The sequence below is a fragment of the Schistocerca gregaria genome, unplaced genomic scaffold (assembly GCF_023897955.1).
Source record: "Schistocerca gregaria isolate iqSchGreg1 unplaced genomic scaffold, iqSchGreg1.2 ptg000180l, whole genome shotgun sequence".
Classification (NCBI taxonomy): domain Eukaryota; kingdom Metazoa; phylum Arthropoda; class Insecta; order Orthoptera; family Acrididae; genus Schistocerca; species Schistocerca gregaria.
In genome coordinates this window covers 818,973-838,427 of record NW_026061730.1, presented here as the reverse complement: position 1 = coordinate 838,427, position 19,455 = coordinate 818,973, and the positions used below count along the sequence as shown (strand labels likewise).

Below are 19,455 nucleotides of genomic sequence, written 5' to 3'. Positions count from 1 at the left end.
GTGATTGTCGACAAGGAGTGAAATGGACCAATTTGTGACCGCCCTTTCAATTTAAGACGTTCAAAACAGACGGAATTTGCATTCGTAATACCAGAGCATCGAAACTACTTGGAACTCTTGTGTATATGAACGTGTCCGCACCTTTGTATTCTGGTACCTTCGCCGCTACAAACCAACCAACCATCGTGTCCGTGCACATCAGAGTCGCAAAGAATGGAGAATAGCCAGGCTTGGTCGTGTGTGTAGCTGTAGCTGAGTTGACAGATCGTTCGCTTAGCGTGTGAACGGTGTCGGGTTCAAGCCCCGGCTCCTCCATGTTTTGTGGTCAGTACATGGTAAGTGTTGGTCGCGGCGAACATAAACGCACGCAAGAAGTTGCAAAACCAGCGTCACAGACTGATATGATGTATACTGTCATAAGGAGAGCAAGATGTAAGTGTGGGGACCGGCTGTTATCGTGGTGTCATCGAGTGCAGATCTGTCTTAGGTATCACGGCTTAACGTCATTGAAGTCTAGAGAGTGGACAACACGTTCGTCTTACTCAGAGCGGTGTCTGAACTCTATTTTCGACGTTATGCGTGCCACTTTCATTGTGGCCAACTACGATTCGATACAGAATGCACGAAACCTGAAAGACACCCTCACTGATACATAGAGAGTAATGTTTGTCTGCGGAATAATGGGAGTGCAAGGGCCTGTGACGTTGATATGACTGTATGTAGCACTACTAGTTAACGGGGGGATGGGCGTAGCTCAGATGGTAGAGCGCTCGCTTAGCGTGCGAGAGGTACTGGGATCGATACCCAGCGCCTCCAGAATTTTTAACACACCTACATGCGCACCTTGCCATGCAAGTGGAATAATTCCCAATTGGCGAGCGTGCTTTTATTCGTGCGCAGGAAGCACCCTCCTCCCACACCTACACTTAATTTAGAAACAGTACAAATGTTCCCATAAGATTCTCAGGCCTACGTCGGAAAGATCTGCCTTGCGCCGATTTCACGTAAATCCCACTGCACGTTCCCATTCTTTGCGTGCAGTCGGCTGCTACTGGTGTTGCTGGTTGTGACTGCTGATAACAGATGCCGTAGCAATCAATTCATGGAGTGAGTTGTATGTTTTGCGATAGTCTGTCTCTGACAAGGAAGCACAGGTGATATAGGTGCGAACACAGGAAGCTTGCAGCCCCTCGCTGCCTGCAGACACAGAGCAGCCACACTAGGAGAGCGGCCTAAGCCGTAGGCGAAATGTCCTCATTCGCTTTGGCGCGACGTCGAACTATAAATAAGGCTGTCACTAGCGTGAGCGTCGTGTAAAGTTGGAAAAGTCATCTGCATGGGTGATTGCCAAGTTTGGGGAGCGATTCGTAGTACGATCAGTGCAATGGAGACGCGGAAACTTGTTGTGTCCCAGTGTTTTGCAGTTGGACGACAAGAGTTTTACACAGTAGCGAAGAGCGAGGCACTGAGTTGGCATGAACAATGGAGAGCACAATGGGGCTCGATATGTGCTTGTTACCTCAGGTGCTGTGTGATTGTCGACAAGGAGTGAAATGGACCAATTTGTGACCGCCCTTTCAATTTAAGACGTTCAAAACAGACGGAATTTGCATTCGTAATATCAGAGCATCGAAACTACTTGGAACTCTTGTGTATATGAACGTGTCCGCGCCTTTGTATTCTGGTACCTTCGCCGCTACAAACCAACCAACCATCGTGTCCGTGCACATCAGAGTCGCAAAGAATGGAGAATAGCCAGGCTTGGTCGTGTGTGTAGCTGTAGCTCAGTTGACAGATCGTTCGCTTAGCGTGTGAACGGTCTCGGGTTCAAGCCCCGGCTCCTCCATGTTTTGTGGTCAGTACATGGTAAGTGTTGGTCGCGGCGAACATAAACGCACGCAAGAAGTTGCAAAACAAGCGTCACAGACTGATATGATGTATACTGTCATAAGGAGAGCAAGATGTAAGTGTGGGGACCGGCTGTTATCGTGGTGTCATCGAGTGCAGATCTGTCTTAGGTATCACGGCTTAACGTCATTGAAGTCTAGAGAGTGGACAACACGTTCGTCTTACTCAGAGCGGTGTCTGAACTCTATTTTCGACGTTATGCGTGCCACTTTCATTGTGGCCAACTACGATTCGATACAGAATGCACGAAACCTGAAAGACACCCTCACTGATACATAGAGAGTAGTGTTTGTCTGCGGAATAATGGGAGTGCAAGGGTCTGTGACGTTGATATGACTGTATGTAGCACTACTAGTTAACGGGGGGATGGGCGTAGCTCAGATGGTAGAGCGCTGGCTTAGCGTGCGAGAGGTACTGGGATCGATACCCAGCGCCTCCAGAATTTTTAACACACCTACATGCGCACCTTGCCATGCAAGTGGAATAATTCCCAATTGGCGAGCGTGCTTTTATTCGTGCGCAGGAAGCACCCTCCTCCCACACCTACACTTAATTTAGAAACAGTACAAATGTTCCCATAAGATTCTCAGGCCTACGTCGGAAAGATCTGCCTTGCGCCGATTTCACGTAAATCCCACTGCACGTTCCCATTCTTTGCCTGCAGTCGGCTGCTACTGGTGTTGCTGGTTGTGACTGCTGATAACAGATGCCGTAGCAATCAATTCATGGAGTGAGTTGTATGTTTTGCGATAGTCTGTCTCTGACAAGGAAGCACAGGTGATATAGGTGCGAACACAGGAAGCTTGCAGCCCCTCGCTGCCTGCAGACACAGAGCAGCCACACTAGGAGAGCGGCCTAAGCCGTAGGCGAAATGTGCTCATTCGCTTTGGCGCGACGTCGAACTATAAATAAGGCTGTCACTAGCGTGAGCGTCGTGTAAAGTCGGAAAAGTCATCTGCATGGGTGATTGCCAAGTTTGGGGAGCGATTCGTAGTACGATCAGTGCAATGGAGACGCGGAAACTTGTTGTGTCCCAGTGTTTTGCAGTTGGACGACAAGAGTTTTACACAGTAGCAAAGAGCGAGGCACTGAGTTGGCATGAACAATGGAGAGCACAATGGGGCTCGAGATGTGCTTGTTACGTCAGGTGCTGTGTGATTGTCGACAAGGAGTGAAATGGACCAATTTGTGACCGCCCTTTCAATTTAAGACGTTCAAACAGACGGAATTTGCATTCGTAATACCAGAGCATCGAAACTACTTGGAACTCTTGTGTATATGAACGTGTCCGCACCTTTGTATTCTGGTACCTTCGCCGCTACAAACCAACCAACCATCGTGTCCGTGCACATCAGAATCGCAAAGAATGGAGAATAGCCAGGCTTGGTCGTGTGTGTAGCTGTAGCTCAGTTGACAGATCGTTCGCTTAGCGTGTGAACGGTCTCGGGTTCAAGCCCCGGCTCCTCCATGTTTTGTGGTCAGTACATGGTAAGTGTTGGTCGCGGCGAACATAAACGCACGCAAGAAGTTGCAAAACCAGCGTCACAGACTGATATGATGTATACTGTCATAAGGAGAGCAAGATGTAAGTGTGGGGACCGGCTGTTATCGTGGTGTCATCGAGTGCAGATCTGTCTTAGGTATCACGGCTTAACGTCATTGAAGTCTAGAGAGTGGACAACACGTTCGTCTTACTCAGAGCGGTGTCTGAACTCTATTTTCGACGTTATGCGTGCCACTTTCATTGTGGCCAACTACGATTCGATACAGAATGCACGAAACCTGAAAGACACCCTCACTGATACATAGAGAGTAGTGTTTGTCTGCGGAATAATGGGAGTGCAAGGGCCTGTGACGTTGATATGACTGTATGTAGCACTACTAGTTAACGGGGGGATGGGCGTAGCTCAGATGGTAGAGCGCTCGCTTAGCGTGCGATAGGTACTGGGATCGATACCCAGCGCCTCCAGAATTTTTAACACACCTACATGCGCACCTTGCCATGCAAGTGGAATAATTCCCAATTGGCGAGCGTGCTTTTATTCGTGCGCAGGAAGCACCCTCCTCCCACACCTACACTTAATTTAGAAACAGTACAAATGTTCCCATAAGATTCTCAGGCCTACGTCGGAAAGATCTGCCTTGCGCCGATTTCACGTAAATCCCACTGCACGTTCCCATTCTTTGCGTGCAGTCGGCTGCTACTGGTGTTGCTGGTTGTGACTGCTGATAACAGATGCCGTAGCAATCAATTCATGGAGTGAGTTGTATGTTTTGCGATAGTCTGTCTCTGACAAGGAAGCACAGGTGATATAGGTGCGAACACAGGAAGCTTGCAGCCCCTCGCTGCCTGCAGACACAGAGCAGCCACACTAGGAGAGCGGCCTAAGCCGTAGGCGAAATGTGCTCATTCGCTTTGGCGCGACGTCGAACTATAAATAAGGCTGTCACTAGCGTGAGCGTCGTGTAAAGTCGGAAAAGTCATCTGCATGGGTGATTGCTAAGTTTGGGGAGCGATTCGTAGTACGATCAGTGCAATGGAGACGCGGAAACTTGTTGTGTCCCAGTGTTTTGCAGTTGGACGACAAGAGTTTTACACAGTAGCAAAGAGCGAGGCACTGAGTTGGCATGAACAATGGAGAGCACAATGGGGCTCGAGATGTGCTTGTTACCTCAGGTGCTGTGTGATTGTCGACAAGGAGTGAAATGGACCAATTTGTGACCGCCCTTTCAATTTAAGACGTTCAAAACAGACGGAATTTGCATTCGTAATACCAGAGCATCGAAACTACTTGGAACTCTTGTGTATATGAACGTGTCCGCACCTTTGTATTCTGGTACCTTCGCCGCTACAAACCAACCAACCATCGTGTCCGTGCACATCAGAGTCGCAAAGAATGGAGAATAGCCAGGCTTGGTCGTGTGTGTAGCTGTAGCTCAGTTGACAGATCGTTCGCTTAGCGTGTGAACGGTCTCGGGTTCAAGCCCCGGCTCCTCCATGTTTTGTGGTCAGTACATGGTAAGTGTTGGTCGCGGCGAACATAAACGCACGCAAGAAGTTGCAAAACCAGCGTCACAGACTGATATGATGTATACTGTCATAAGGAGAGCAAGATGTAAGTGTGGGGACCGGCTGTTATCGTGGTGTCATCGAGTGCAGATCTGTCTTAGGTATCACGGCTTAACGTCATTGAAGTCTAGAGAGTGGACAACACGTTCGTCTTACTCAGAGCGGTGTCTGAACTCTATTTTCGACGTTATGCGTGCCACTTTCATTGTGGCCAACTACGATTCGATACAGAATGCACGAAACCTGAAAGACACCCTCACTGATACATAGAGAGTAGTGTTTGTCTGCGGAATAATGGGAGTGCAAGGGTCTGTGACGTTGATATGACTGTATGTAGCACTACTAGATAACGGGGGGATGGGCGTAGCTCAGATGGTAGAGCGCTCGCTTAGCGTGCGAGAGGTACTGGGATCGATACCCAGCGCCTCCAGAATTTTCAACACACCTACATGCGCACCTTGCCATGCAAGTGGAATAATTCCCAATTGGCGAGCGTGCTTTTATTCGTGCGCAGGAAGCACCCTCCTCCCACACCTACACTTAATTTAGAAACAGTACAAATGTTCCCATAAGATTCTCAGGCCTACGTCGGAAAGATCTGCCTTGCGCCGATTTCACGTAAATCCCACTGCACGTTCCCATTCTTTGCGTGCAGTCGGCTGCTACTGGTGTTGCTGGTTGTGACTGCTGATAACAGATGCCGTAGCAATCAATTCATGGAGTGAGTTGTATGTTTTGCGATAGTCTGTCTCTGACAAGGAAGCACAGGTGATATAGGTGCGAACACAGGAAGCTTGCAGCCCCTCGCTGCTTGCAGACACAGAGCAGCCACACTAGGAGAGCGGCCTAAGCCGCAGGCGAAATGTGCTCATTCGCTTTGGCGCGACGTCGAACTATAAATAAGGCTGTCACTAGCGTGAGCGTCGTGTAAAGTCGGAAAAGTCATCTGCATGGGTGATTGCCAAGTTTGGGGAGCGATTCGTAGTACGATCAGTGCAATGGAGACGCGGAAACTTGTTGTGTCCCAGTGTTTTGCAGTTGGACGACAAGAGTTTTACACAGTAGCAAAGAGCGAGGCACTGAGTTGGCATGAACAATGGAGAGCACAATGGGGCTCGAGATGTGCTTGTTACCTCAGGTGCTGTGTGATTGTCGACAAGGAGTGAAATGGACCAATTTGTGACCGCCCTTTCAATTTAAGACGTTCAAAACAGACGGAATTTGCATTCGTAATACCAGAGCATCGAAACTACTTGGAACTCTTGTGTATATGAACGTGTCCGCGCCTTTGTATTCTGGTACCTTCGCCGCTACAAACCAACCAACCATCGTGTCCGTGCACATCAGAGTCGCAAAGAATGGAGAATAGCCAGGCTTGGTCGTGTGTGTAGCTGTAGCTCAGTTGACAGATCGTTCGCTTAGCGTGTGAACGGTCTCGGGTTCAAGCCCCGGCTCCTCCATGTTTTGTGGTCAGTACATGGTAAGTGTTGGTCGCGGCGAACATAAACGCACGCAAGAAGTTGCAAAACCAGCGTCACAGACTGATATGATGTATACTGTCATAAGGAGAGCAAGATGTAAGTGTGGGGACCGGCTGTTATCGTGGTGTCATCGAGTGCAGATCTGTCTTAGGTATCACGGCTTAACGTCATTGAAGTGTAGAGAGTGGACAACACGTTCGTCTTACTCAGAGCGGTGTCTGAACTCTATTTTCGACGTTATGCGTGCCACTTTCATTGTGGCCAACTACGATTCGATACAGAATGCACGAAACCTGAAAGACACCCTCACTGATACATAGAGAGTAGTGTTTGTCTGCGGAATAATGGGAGTGCAAGGGTCTGTGACGTTGATATGACTGTATGTAGCACTACTAGTTAACGGGGGGATGGGCGTAGCTCAGATGGTAGAGCGCTCGCTTAGCGTGCGAGAGGTACTGGGATCGATACCCAGCGCCTCCAGAATTTTTAACACACCTACATGCGCACCTTGCCATGCAAGTGGAATAATTCCCAATTGGCGAGCGTGCTTTTATTCGTGCGCAGGAAGCACCCTCCTCCCACACCTACACTTAATTTAGAAACAGTACAAATGTTCCCATAAGATTCTCAGGCCTACGTCGGAAAGATCTGCCTTGCGCCGATTTCACGTAAATCCCACTGCACGTTCCCATTCTTTGCCTGCAGTCGGCTGCTACTGGTGTTGCTGGTTGTGACTGCTGATAACAGATGCCGTAGCAATCAATTCATGGAGTGAGTTGTATGTTTTGCGATAGTCTGTCTCTGACAAGGAAGCACAGGTGATATAGGTGCGAACACAGGAAGCTTGCAGCCCCTCGCTGCCTGCAGACACAGAGCAGCCACATTAGGAGAGCGGCCAAAGCCGTAGGCGAAATGTGCTCATTCGCTTTGGCGCGACGTCGAACTATAAATAAGGCTGTCACTAGCGTGAGCGTCGTGTAAAGTCGGAAAAGTCATCTGCATGGGTGATTGCCAAGTTTGGGGAGCGATTCGTAGTACGATCAGTGCAATGGAGACGCGGAAACTTGTTGTGTCCCAGTGTTTTGCAGTTGGACGACAAGAGTTTTACACAGTAGCAAAGAGCGAGGCACTGAGTTGGCATGAACAATGGAGAGCACAATGGGGCTCGAGATGTGCTTGTTACCTCAGGTGCTGTGTGATTGTCGACAAGGAGTGAAATGGACCAATTTGTGACCGCCCTTTCAATTTAAGACGTTCAAAACAGACGGAAATTGCATTCGTAATACCAGAGCATCGAAACTACTTGGAACTCTTGTGTATATGAACGTGTCCGCGCCTTTGTATTCTGGTACCTTCGCCGCTACAAACCAACCAACCATCGTGTCCGTGCACATCAGAGTCGCAAAGAATGGAGAATAGCCAGGCTTGATCGTGTGTGTAGCTGTAGCTCAGTTGACAGATCGTTCGCTTAGCGTGTGAACGGTCTCGGGTACAAGCCCCGGCTCCTCCATGTTTTGTGGTCAGTACATGGTAAGCGTTGGTCGCGGCGAACATAAACGCACGCAAGAAGTTGCAAAACAAGCGTCACAGACTGATATGATGTATACTGTCATAAGGAGAGCAAGATGTAAGTGTGGGGACCGGCTGTTATCGTGGTGTCATCGAGTGCAGATCTGTCTTAGGTATCACGGCTTAACGTCATTGAAGTCTAGAGAGTGGACAACACGTTCGTCTTACTCAGAGCGGTGTCTGAACTCTATTTTCGACGTTATGCGTGCCACTTTCATTGTGGCCAACTACGATTCGATACAGAATGCACGAAACCTGAAAGACACCCTCACTGATACATAGAGAGTAGTGTTTGTCTGCGGAATAATGGGAGTGCAAGGGTCTGTGACGTTGATATGACTGTATGTAGCACTACTAGTTAACGGGGGGATGGGCGTAGCTCAGATGGTAGAGCGCTCGCTTAGCGTGCGAGAGGTACTGGGATCGATACCCAGCGCCTCCTGAATTTTTAACACACCTACATGCGCACCTTGCCATGCAAGTGGAATAATTCCCAATTGGCGAGCGTGCTTTTATTCGTGTGCAGGAAGCACCCTCCTCCCACACCTACACTCAATTTAGAAACAGTACAAATGTTCCCATAAGATTCTCAGGCCTACGTCGGAAAGATCTGCCTTGCGCCGATTTCACGTAAATCCCACTGCACGTTCCCATTCTTTGCCTGCAGTCGGCTGCTACTGGTGTTGCTGGTTGTGACTGCTGATAACAGATGCCGTAGCAATCAATTCATGGAGTGAGTTGTATGTTTTGCGATAGTCTGTCTCTGACAAGGAAGCACAGGTGATATAGGTGCGAACACAGGAATCTTGCAGCCCCTCGCTGCTTGCAGACACAGAGCAGCCACACTAGGAGAGCGGCCTAAGCCGTAGGCGAAATGTGCTCATTCGCTTTGGCGCGACGTCGAACTATAAATAAGGCTGTCACTAGCGTGAGCGTCGTGTAAAGTCGGAAAAGTCATCTGCATGGGTGATTGCCAAGTTTGGGGAGCGATTCGTAGTACGATCAGTGCAATGGAGACGCGGAAACTTGTTGTGTCCCAGTGTTTTGCAGTTGGACGACAAGAGTTTTACACAGTAGCAAAGAGCGAGGCACTGAGTTGGCATGAACAATGGAGAGCACAATGGGGCTCGAGATGTGTTTGTTACCTCAGGTGCTGTGTGATTGTCGACAAGGAGTGAAATGGACCAATTTGTGACCGCCCTTTCAATTTAAGACGTTCAAAACAGACGGAATTTGCATTCGTAATACCAGAGCATCGAAACTACTTGGAACTCTTGTGTATATGAACGTGTCCGCGCCTTTGTATTCTCGTACCTTCGCCGCTACAAACCAACCAACCATCGTGTCCGTGCACATCAGAGTCGCAAAGAATGGAGAATAGCCAGGCTTGGTCGTGTGTGTAGCTGTAGCTCAGCTGACAGATCGTTCGCTTAGCGTGTGAACGGTGTCGGGTTCAAGCCCCGGCTCCTCCATGTTTTGTGGTCAGTACATGGTAAGTGTTGGTCGCGGCGAACATAAAAGCACGCAAGAAGTTGCAAAACCAGCGTCACAGACTGATATGATGTATACTGTCATAAGGAGAGCAAGATGTAAGTGTGGGGACCGGCTGTTATCGTGGTGTCATCGAGTGCAGATCTGTCTTAGGTATCACGGCTTAACGTCATTGAAGTCTAGAGAGTGGACAACACGTTCGTCTTACTCAGAGCGGTGTCTGAACTCTATTTTCGACGTTATGCGTGCCACTTTCATTGTGGCCAACTACGATTCGATACAGAATGCACGAAACCTGAAAGACACCCTCACTGATACATAGAGAGTAGTGTTTGTCTGCGGAATAATGGGAGTGCAAGGGTCTGTGACGTTGTTATGACTGTATGTAGCACTACTAGTTAACGGGGGGGTGGGCGTAGCTCAGATGGTAGAGCGCTCGCTTAGCATGCGAGAGGTACTGGGATCGATACCCAGCGCCTCCAGAATTTTTAACACACCTACATGCGCACCTTGCCATGCAAGTGGAATAATTCCCAAATGGCGAGCGTGCTTTTATTCGTGCGCAGGAAGCACCCTCCTCCCACACCTACACTTAATTTAGAAACAGTACAAATGTTCCCATAAGATTCTCAGGCCTACGTCGGAAAGATCTGCCTTGCGCCGATTTCACGTAAATCCCACTGCACGTTCCCATTCTTTGCCTGCAGTCGGCTGCTACTGGTGTTGCTGGTTGTGACTGCTGATAACAGATGCCGTAGCAATCAATTCATGGAGTGAGTTGTATGTTTTGCGATAGTCTGTCTCTGACAAGGAAGCACAGGTGATATAGGTGCGAACACAGGAAGCTTGCAGCCCCTCGCTGCCTGCAGACACAGAGCAGCCACACTAGGAGAGCGGCCTAAGCCGTAGGCGAAATGTGCTCATTCGCTTTGGCGCGACGTCGAACTATAAATAAGGCTGTCACTAGCGTGAGCGTCGTGTAAAGTCGGAAAAGTCATCTGCATGGGTGATTGCTAAGTTTGGGGAGCGATTCGTAGTACGATCAGTGCAATGGAGACGCGGAAACTTGTTGTGTCCCAGTGTTTTGCAGTTGGACGACAAGAGTTTTACACAGTAGCAAAGAGCGAGGCACTGAGTTGGCATGAACAATGGAGAGCACAATGGGGCTCGAGATGTGCTTGTTACCTCAGGTGCTGTGTGATTGTCGACAAGGAGTGAAATGGACCAATTTGTGACCGCCCTTTCAATTTAAGACGTTCAAAACAGACGGAATTTGCATTCGTAATACCAGAGCATCGAAACTACTTGGAACTCTTGTGTATATGAACGTGTCCGCACCTTTGTATTCTGGTACCTTCGCCGCTACAAACCAACCAACCATCGTGTCCGTGCACATCAGAGTCGCAAAGAATGGAGAATAGCCAGGCTTGGTCGTGTGTGTAGCTGTAGCTCAGTTGACAGATCGTTCGCTTAGCGTGTGAACGGTCTCGGGTTCAAGCCCCGGCTCCTCCATGTTTTGTGGTCAGTACATGGTAAGTGTTGGTCGCGGCGAACATAAACGCACGCAAGAAGTTGCAAAACAAGCGTCACAGACTGATATGATGTATACTGTCATAAGGAGAGCAAGATGTAAGTGTGGGGACCGGCTGTTATCGTGGTGTCATCGAGTGCAGATCTGTCTTAGGTATCACGGCTTAACGTCATTGAAGTCTAGAGAGTGGACAACACGTTCGTCTTACTCAGAGCGGTGTCTGAACTCTATTTTCGACGTTATGCGTGCCACTTTCATTGTGGCCAACTACGATTCGATACAGAATGCACGAAACCTGAAAGACACCCTCACTGATACATAGAGAGTAGTGTTTGTCTGCGGAATAATGGGAGTGCAAGGGTCTGTGACGTTGATATGACTGTATGTAGCACTACTAGATAACGGGGGGATGGGCGTAGCTCAGATGGTAGAGCGCTCGCTTAGCGTGCGAGAGGTACTGGGATCGATACCCAGCGCCTCCAGAATTTTTAACACACCTACATGCGCACCTTGCCATGCAAGTGGAATAATTCCCAATTGGCGAGCGTGCTTTTATTCGTGCGCAGGAAGCACCCTCCTCCCACACCTACACTTAATTTAGAAACAGTACAAATGTTCCCATATGATTCTCAGGCCTACGTCGGAAAGATCTGCCTTGCGCCGATTTCACGTAAATCCCACTGCACGTTCCCATTCTTTGCGTGCAGTCGGCTGCTACTGGTGTTGCTGGTTGTGACTGCTGATAACAGATGCCGTAGCAATCAATTCATGGAGTGAGTTGTATGTTTTGCGATAGTCTGTCTCTGACAAGGAAGCACAGGTGATATAGGTGCGAACACAGGAAGCTTGCAGCCCCTCGCTGCTTGCAGACACAGAGCAGCCACACTAGGAGAGCGGCCTAAGCCGTAGGCGAAATGTGCTCATTCGCTTTGGCGCGACGTCGAACTATAAATAAGGCTGTCACTAGCGTGAGCGTTGCGTGAGCGTCGTGTAAAGTCGGAAAAGTCATCTGCATGGGTGATTGCCAAGTTTGGGGAGCGATTCGTAGTACGATCAGTGCAATGGAGACGCGGAAACTTGTTGTGTCCCAGTGTTTTGCAGTTGGACGACAAGAGTTTTACACAGTAGCAAAGAGCGAGGCACTGAGTTGGCATGAACAATGGAGAGCACAATGGGGCTCGAGATGTGCTTGTTACCTCAGGTGCTGTGTGATTGTCGACAAGGAGTGAAATGGACCAATTTGTGACCGCCCTTTCAATTTAAGACGTTCAAAACGGACGGAATTTGCATTCGTAATATCAGAGCATCGAAACTACGTGGAACTCTTGTGTATATGAACGTGTCCGCGCCTTTGTATTCTGGTACCTTCGCCGCTACAAACCAACCAACCATCGTGTCCGTGCACATCAGAGTCGCAAAGAATGGAGAATAGCCAGGCTTGGTCGTGTGTGAAGCTGTAGCTCAGTTGACAGATCGTTCGCTTAGCGTGTGAACGGTGTCGGGTTCAAGCCCCGGCTCCTCCATGTTTTGTGGTCAGTACATGGTAAGTGTTGGTCGCGGCGAACATAAACGCACGCAAGAAGTTGCAAAACCAGCGTCACAGACTGATATGATGTATACTGTCATAAGGAGAGCAAGATGTAAGTGTGGGGACCGGCTGTTATCGTGGTGTCATCGAGTGCAGATCTGTCTTAGGTATCACGGCTTAACGTCATTGAAGTCTAGAGAGTGGACAACACGTTCGTCTTACTCAGAGCGGTGTCTGAACTCTATTTTCGACGTTATGCGTGCCACTTTCATTGTGGCCAACTACGATTCGATACAGAATGCACGAAACCTGAAAGACACCCTCACTGATACATAGAGAGTAGTGTTTGTCTGCGGAATAATGGGAGTGCAAGGGTCTGTGACGTTGATATGACTGTATGTAGCACTACTAGTTAACGGGGGGATGGGCGTAGCTCAGATGGTAGAGCGCTCGCTTGGCGTGCGAGAGGTACTGGGATCGATACCCAGCGCCTCCAGAATTTTTAACACACCTACATGCGCACCTTGCCATGCAAGTGGAATAATTCCCAATTGGCGAGCGTGCATTTATTCGTGCGCAGGAAGCACCCTCCTCCCACACCTACACTTAATTTAGAAACAGTACAAATGTTCCCACAAGATTCTCAGGCCTACGTCGGAAAGATCTGCCTTGCGCCGATTTCACGTAAATCCCACTGCACGTTCCCATTCTTTGCCTGCAGTCGGCTGCTACTGGTGTTGCTGGTTGTGACTGCTGATAACAGATGCCGTAGCAATCAATTCATGGAGTGAGTTGTATGTTTTGCGATAGTCTGTCTCTGACAAGGAAGCACAGGTGATATAGGTGCGAACACAGGAAGCTTGCAGCCCCTCGCTGCTTGCAGACACAGAGCAGCCACACTAGGAGAGCGGCCTAAGCCGCAGGCGAAATGTGCTCATTCGCTTTGGCGCGACGTCGAACTATAAATAAGGCTGTCACTAGCGTGAGCGTCGTGTAAAGTCGGAAAAGTCATCTGCATGGGTGATTGCCAAGTTTGGGGAGCGATTCGTAGTACGATCAGTGCAATGGAGACGCGGAAACTTGTTGTGTCCCAGTGTTTTGCAGTTGGACGACAAGAGTTTTACACAGTAGCAAAGAGCGAGGCACTGAGTTGGCATGAACAATGGAGAGCACAATGGGGCTCGAGATGTGCTTGTTACCTCAGGTGCTGTGTGATTGTCGACAAGGAGTGAAATGGACCAATTTGTGACCGCCCTTTCAATTTAAGACGTTCAAAACAGACGGAATTTGCATTCGTAATACCAGAGCATCGAAACTACTTGGAACTCTTGTGTATATGAACGTGTCCGCGCCTTTGTATTCTGGTACCTTCGCCGCTACAAACCAACCAACCATCGTGTCCGTGCACATCAGAGTCGCAAAGAATGGAGAATAGCCAGGCTTGGTCGTGTGTGTAGCTGTAGCTCAGTTGACAGATCGTTCGCTTAGCGTGTGAACGGTCTCGGGTTCAAGCCCCGGCTCCTCCATGTTTTGTGGTCAGTACATGGTAAGTGTTGGTCGCGGCGAACATAAACGCACGCAAGAAGTTGCAAAACCAGCGTCACAGACTGATATGATGTATACTGTCATAAGGAGAGCAAGATGTAAGTGTGGGGACCGGCTGTTATCGTGGTGTCATCGAGTGCAGATCTGTCTTAGGTATCACGGCTTAACGTCATTGAAGTCTAGAGAGTGGACAACACGTTCGTCTTACTCAGAGCGGTGTCTGAACTCTATTTTCGACGTTATGCGTGCCACTTTCATTGTGGCCAACTACGATTCGATACAGAATGCACGAAACCTGAAAGACACCCTCACTGATACATAGAGAGTAGTGTTTGTCTGCGGAATAATGGGAGTGCAAGGGTCTGTGACGTTGATATGACTGTATGTAGCACTACTAGTTAACGGGGGGATGGGCGTAGCTCAGATGGTAGAGCGCTCGCTTAGCGTGCGAGAGGTACTGGGATCGATACCCAGCGCCTCCAGAATTTTTAACACACCTACATGCGCACCTTGCCATGCAAGTGAAATAATTCCCAATTGGCGAGCGTGCTTTTATTCGTGCGCAGGAAGCACCCTCCTCCCACACCTACACTTAATTTAGAAACAGTACAAATGTTCCCATAAGATTCTCAGGCCTACGTCGGAAAGATCTGCCTTGCGCCGATTTCACGTAAATCCCACTGCACGTTCCCATTCTTTGCCTGCAGTCGGCTGCTACTGGTGTTGCTGGTTGTGACTGCTGATAACAGATGCCGTAGCAATCAATTCATGGAGTGAGTTGTATGTTTTGCGATAGTCTGTCTCTGACAAGGAAGCACAGGTGATATAGGTGCGAACACAGGAAGCTTGCAGCCCCTCGCTGCCTGCAGACACAGAGCAGCCACATTAGGAGAGCGGCCAAAGCCGTAGGCGAAATGTGCTCATTCGCTTTGGCGCGACGTCGAACTATAAATAAGGCTGTCACTAGCGTGAGCGTCGTGTAAAGTCGGAAAAGTCATCTGCATGGGTGATTGCCAAGTTTGGGGAGCGATTCGTAGTACGATCAGTGCAATGGAGACGCGGAAACTTGTTGTGTCCCAGTGTTGTCCCAGTGTTTTGCAGTTGGACGACAAGAGTTTTACACAGTAGCAAAGAGCGAGGCACTGAGTTGGCATGAACAATGGAGAGCACAATGGGGCTCGAGATGTGCTTGTTACCTCAGGTGCTGTGTGATTGTCGACAAGGAGTGAAATGGACCAATTTGTGACCGCCCTTTCAATTTAAGACGTTCAAAACAGACGGAATTTGCATTCGTAATACCAGAGCATCGAAACTACTTGGAACTCTTGTGTATATGAACGTGTCCGCGCCTTTGTATTCTGGTACCTTCGCCGCTACAAACCAACCAACCATCGTGTCCGTGCACATCAGAGTCGCAAAGAATGGAGAATAGCCAGGCTTGGTCGTGTGTGTAGCTGTAGCTCAGTTGACAGATCGTTCGCTTAGCGTGTGAACGGTCTCGGGTTCAAGCCCCGGCTCCTCCATGTTTTTTGGTCAGTACATGGTAAGTGTTGGTCGCGGCGAACATAAACGCACGCAAGAAGTTGCAAAACAAGCGTCACAGACTGATATGATGTATACTGTCATAAGGAGAGCAAGATGTAAGTGTGGGGACCGGCTGTTATCGTGGTGTCATCGAGTGCAGATCTGTCTTAGGTATCACGGCTTAACGTCATTGAAGTCTAGAGAGTGGACAACACGTTCGTCTTACTCAGAGCGGTGTCTGAACTCTATTTTCGACGTTATGCGTGCCACTTTCATTGTGGCCAACTACGATTCGATACAGAATGCACGAAACCTGAAAGACACCCTCACTGATACATAGAGAGTAGTGTTTGTCTGCGGAATAATGGGAGTGCAAGGGTCTGTGACGTTGATATGACTGTATGTAGCACTACTAGTTAACGGGGGGATGGGCGTAGCTCAGATGGTAGAGCGCTCGCTTGGCGTGCGAGAGGTACTGGGATCGATACCCAGCGCCTCCAGAATTTTTAACACACCTACATGCGCACCTTGCCATGCAAGTGGAATAATTCCCAATTGGCGAGCGTGCTTTTATTCGTGCGCAGGAAGCACCCTCCTCCCACACCTACACTTAATTTAGAAACAGTACAAATGTTCCCATAAGATTCTCAGGCCTACGTCGGAAAGATCTGCCTTGCGCCGATTTCACGTAAATCCCACTGCACGTTCCCATTCGTTGCCTGCAGTCGGCTGCTACTGGTGTTGCTGGTTGTGACTGCTGATAACAGATGCCGTAGCAATCAATTCATGGAGTGAGTTGTATGTTTTGCGATAGTCTGTCTCTGACAAGGAAGCACAGGTGATATAGGTGCGAACACAGGAAGCTTGCAGCCCCTCGCTGCCTGCAGACGCAGAGCAGCCATACTAGGAGAGCGGCCTAAGCCGTAGGCGAAATGTGCTCATTCGCTTTGGCGCGACGTCGAACTATAAATAAGGCTGTCACTAGCGTGAGCGTTGCGTGGGCGTCGTGTAAAGTCGGAAAAGTCATCTGCATGGGTGATTGCCAAGTTTGGGGAGCGAATCGTAGTACGATCAGTGCAATGGAGACGCGGAAACTTGTTGTGTCCCAGTGTTTTGCAGTTGGACGACAAGAGTTTTACACAGTAGCAAAGAGCGAGGCACTGAGTTGGCATGAACAATGGAGAGCACAATGGGGCTCGAGATGTGCTTGTTACCTCAGGTGCTGTGTGATTGTCGACAAGGAGTGAAATGGACCAATTTGTGACCGCCCTTTCAATTTAAGACGTTCAAAACAGACGGAATTTGCATTCGTAATACCAGAGCATCGAAACTACTTGGAACTCTTGTGTATATGAACGTGTCCGCGCCTTTGTATTCTGGTACCTTCGCCGCTACAAACCAACCAACCATCGTGTCCGTGCACATCAGAGTCGCAAAGAATGGAGAATAGCCAGGCTTGGTCGTGTGTGTAGCTGTAGCTCAGTTGACAGATCGTTCGCTTAGCGTGTGAACGGTCTCGGGTTCAAGCCCCGGCTCCTCCATGTTTTGTGGTCAGTACATGGTAAGTGTTGGTCGCGGCGAACATAAACGCACGCAAGAAGTTGCAAAACAAGCGTCACAGACTGATATGATGTATACTGTCATAAGGAGAGCAAGATGTAAGTGTGGGGAACGGCTGTTATCGTGGTGTCATCGAGTGCAGATCTGTCTTAGGTATCACGGCTTAACGTCATTGAAGTCTAGAGAGTGGACAACACGTTCGTCTTACTCAGAGCGGTGTCTGAACTCTATTTTCGACGTTATGCGTGCCACTTTCATTGTGGCCAACTACGATTCGATACAGAATGCACGAAACCTGAAAGACACCCTCACTGATACATAGAGAGTAGTGTTTGTCTGCGGAATAATGGGAGTGCAAGGGTCTGTGACATTGATATGACTGTATGTAGCACTACCAGTTAACGGGGGGATGGGCGTAGCTCAGATGGTAGAGCGCTCGCTTAGCGTGCGAGAGGTACTGGGATCGATACCCAGCGCCTCCAGAATTTTTAACACACCTACATGCGCACCTTGCCATGCAAGTGGAATAATTCCCAATTGGCGAGCGTGCTTTTATTCGTGCGCAGGAAGCACCCTCCTCCCACACCTACACTTAATTTAGAAACAGTACAAATGTTCCCATAAGATTCTCAGGCCTACGTCGGAAAGATCTGCCTTGCGCCGATTTCACGTAAATCCCACTGCACGTTCCCATTCTTTGCCTGCAGTCGGCTGCTACTGGTGTTGCTGGTTGTGACTGCTGATAACAGATGCCGTAGCAATCAATTCATGGAGTGAGTTGTATGTTTTGCGATAGTCTGTCTCTGACAAGGAAGCACAGGTGATATAGGTGCGAACACAGGAATCTTGCAGCCCCTCGCTGCCTGCAGACACAGAGCAGCCACACTAGGAGAGCGGCCTAAGCCGTAGGCGAAATGTGCTCATTCGCTTTGGCGCGACGTCGAACTATAAATAAGGCTGTCACTAGCGTGAGCGTCGTTTAAAGTCGGAAAAGTCATCTGCATGGGTGATTGCCAAGTTTGGGGAGCGATTCGTAGTACGATCAGTGCAATGGAGACGCGGAAACTTGTTGTGTCCCAGTGTTTTGCAGTTGGACGACAAGAGTTTTACACAGTAGCAAAGAGCGAGGCACTGAGTTGGCATGAACAATGGAGAGCACAATGGGGCTCGAGATGTGCTTGTTACCTCAGGTGCTGTGTGATTGTCGACAAGGAGTGAAATGGACCAAATTGTGACCGCCCTTTCAATTTAAGACGTTCAAAACAGACGGAATTTGCATTCGTAATACCAGAGCATCGAAACTACTTGGAACTCTTGTGTATATGAACGTGTCCGCGCCTTTGTATTCTGGTACCTTCGCCGCTACAAACCAACCAACCATCGTGTCCGTGCACATCAGAGTCGCAAAGAATGGAGAATAGCCAGGCTTGGTCGTGTGTGTAGCTGTAGCTCAGTTGACAGATCGTTCGCTTAGCGTGTGAACGGTCTCGGGTTCAAGCCCCGGCTCCTCCATGTTTTTTGGTCAGTACATGGTAAGTGTTGGTCGCGGCGAACATAAACGCACGCAAGAAGTTGCAAAACAAGCGTCACAGACTGATATGATGTATACTGTCATAAGGAGAGCAAGATGTAAGTGTGGGGACCGGCTGTTATCGTGGTGTCATCGAGTGCAGATCTGTCTTAGGTATCACGGCTTAACGTCATTGAAGTCTAGAGAGTGGACAACACGTTCGTCTTACTCAGAGCGGTGTCTGAACTCTATTTTCGACGTTATGCGTGCCACTTTCATTGTGGCCAACTACGATTCGATACAGAATGCACGAAACCTGAAAGACACCCTCACTGATACATAGAGAGTAGTGTTTGTCTGCGGAATAATGGGAGTGCAAGGGTCTGTGACGTTGATATGACTGTATGTAGCACTACTAGTTAACGGGGGGATGGGCGTAGCTCAGATGGTAGAGCGCTCGCTTGGCGTGCGAGAGGTACTGGGATCGATACCCAGCGCCTCCAGAATTTTTAACACACCTACATGCGCACCTTGCCATGCAAGTGGAATAATTCCCAATTGGCGAGCGTGCTTTTATTCGTGCGCAGGAAGCACCCTCCTCCCACACCTACACTTAATTTAGAAACAGTACAAATGTTCCCATAAGATTCTCAGGCCTACGTCGGAAAGATCTGCCTTGCGCCGATTTCACGTAAATCCCACTGCACGTTCCCATTCGTTGCCTGCAGTCGGCTGCTA

General features: G+C 49.1%; 11 non-coding genes across 11 annotated transcripts; all 11 read left to right on the top strand.

Moving 5' to 3' along the window:
- The first annotated feature begins 741 nt into the window (after nucleotides 1–741).
- On the top strand, nucleotides 742–816 carry Trnaa-agc (transfer RNA alanine (anticodon AGC)). The gene has a single exon. It is a non-coding gene; the product is annotated as a tRNA-Ala (tRNA).
- Nucleotides 817–5,333: 4,517 nt separating this feature from the next.
- Nucleotides 5,334–5,408, top strand: Trnaa-agc (transfer RNA alanine (anticodon AGC)). Its single transcript has one exon. It is a non-coding gene; the product is annotated as a tRNA-Ala (tRNA).
- Nucleotides 5,409–6,864: 1,456 nt separating this feature from the next.
- Trnaa-agc (transfer RNA alanine (anticodon AGC)) lies at nucleotides 6,865–6,939 on the top strand. The gene has a single exon. It is a non-coding gene; the product is annotated as a tRNA-Ala (tRNA).
- Nucleotides 6,940–8,395: 1,456 nt separating this feature from the next.
- Trnaa-agc (transfer RNA alanine (anticodon AGC)) lies at nucleotides 8,396–8,470 on the top strand. The gene has a single exon. It is a non-coding gene; the product is annotated as a tRNA-Ala (tRNA).
- A 1,457-nt stretch (nucleotides 8,471–9,927) lies between these two features.
- Trnaa-agc (transfer RNA alanine (anticodon AGC)) lies at nucleotides 9,928–10,001 on the top strand. Its single transcript has one exon. It is a non-coding gene; the product is annotated as a tRNA-Ala (tRNA).
- Nucleotides 10,002–11,457: 1,456 nt separating this feature from the next.
- Trnaa-agc (transfer RNA alanine (anticodon AGC)) lies at nucleotides 11,458–11,532 on the top strand. The gene has a single exon. It is a non-coding gene; the product is annotated as a tRNA-Ala (tRNA).
- Nucleotides 11,533–12,999: 1,467 nt separating this feature from the next.
- Nucleotides 13,000–13,074, top strand: Trnaa-ggc (transfer RNA alanine (anticodon GGC)). Its single transcript has one exon. It is a non-coding gene; the product is annotated as a tRNA-Ala (tRNA).
- Nucleotides 13,075–14,530: 1,456 nt separating this feature from the next.
- On the top strand, nucleotides 14,531–14,605 carry Trnaa-agc (transfer RNA alanine (anticodon AGC)). Its single transcript has one exon. It is a non-coding gene; the product is annotated as a tRNA-Ala (tRNA).
- A 1,467-nt stretch (nucleotides 14,606–16,072) lies between these two features.
- On the top strand, nucleotides 16,073–16,147 carry Trnaa-ggc (transfer RNA alanine (anticodon GGC)). Its single transcript has one exon. It is a non-coding gene; the product is annotated as a tRNA-Ala (tRNA).
- Nucleotides 16,148–17,614: 1,467 nt separating this feature from the next.
- Nucleotides 17,615–17,689, top strand: Trnaa-agc (transfer RNA alanine (anticodon AGC)). Its single transcript has one exon. It is a non-coding gene; the product is annotated as a tRNA-Ala (tRNA).
- Nucleotides 17,690–19,145: 1,456 nt separating this feature from the next.
- Nucleotides 19,146–19,220, top strand: Trnaa-ggc (transfer RNA alanine (anticodon GGC)). Its single transcript has one exon. It is a non-coding gene; the product is annotated as a tRNA-Ala (tRNA).
- Nucleotides 19,221–19,455: the final 235 nt, after the last annotated feature.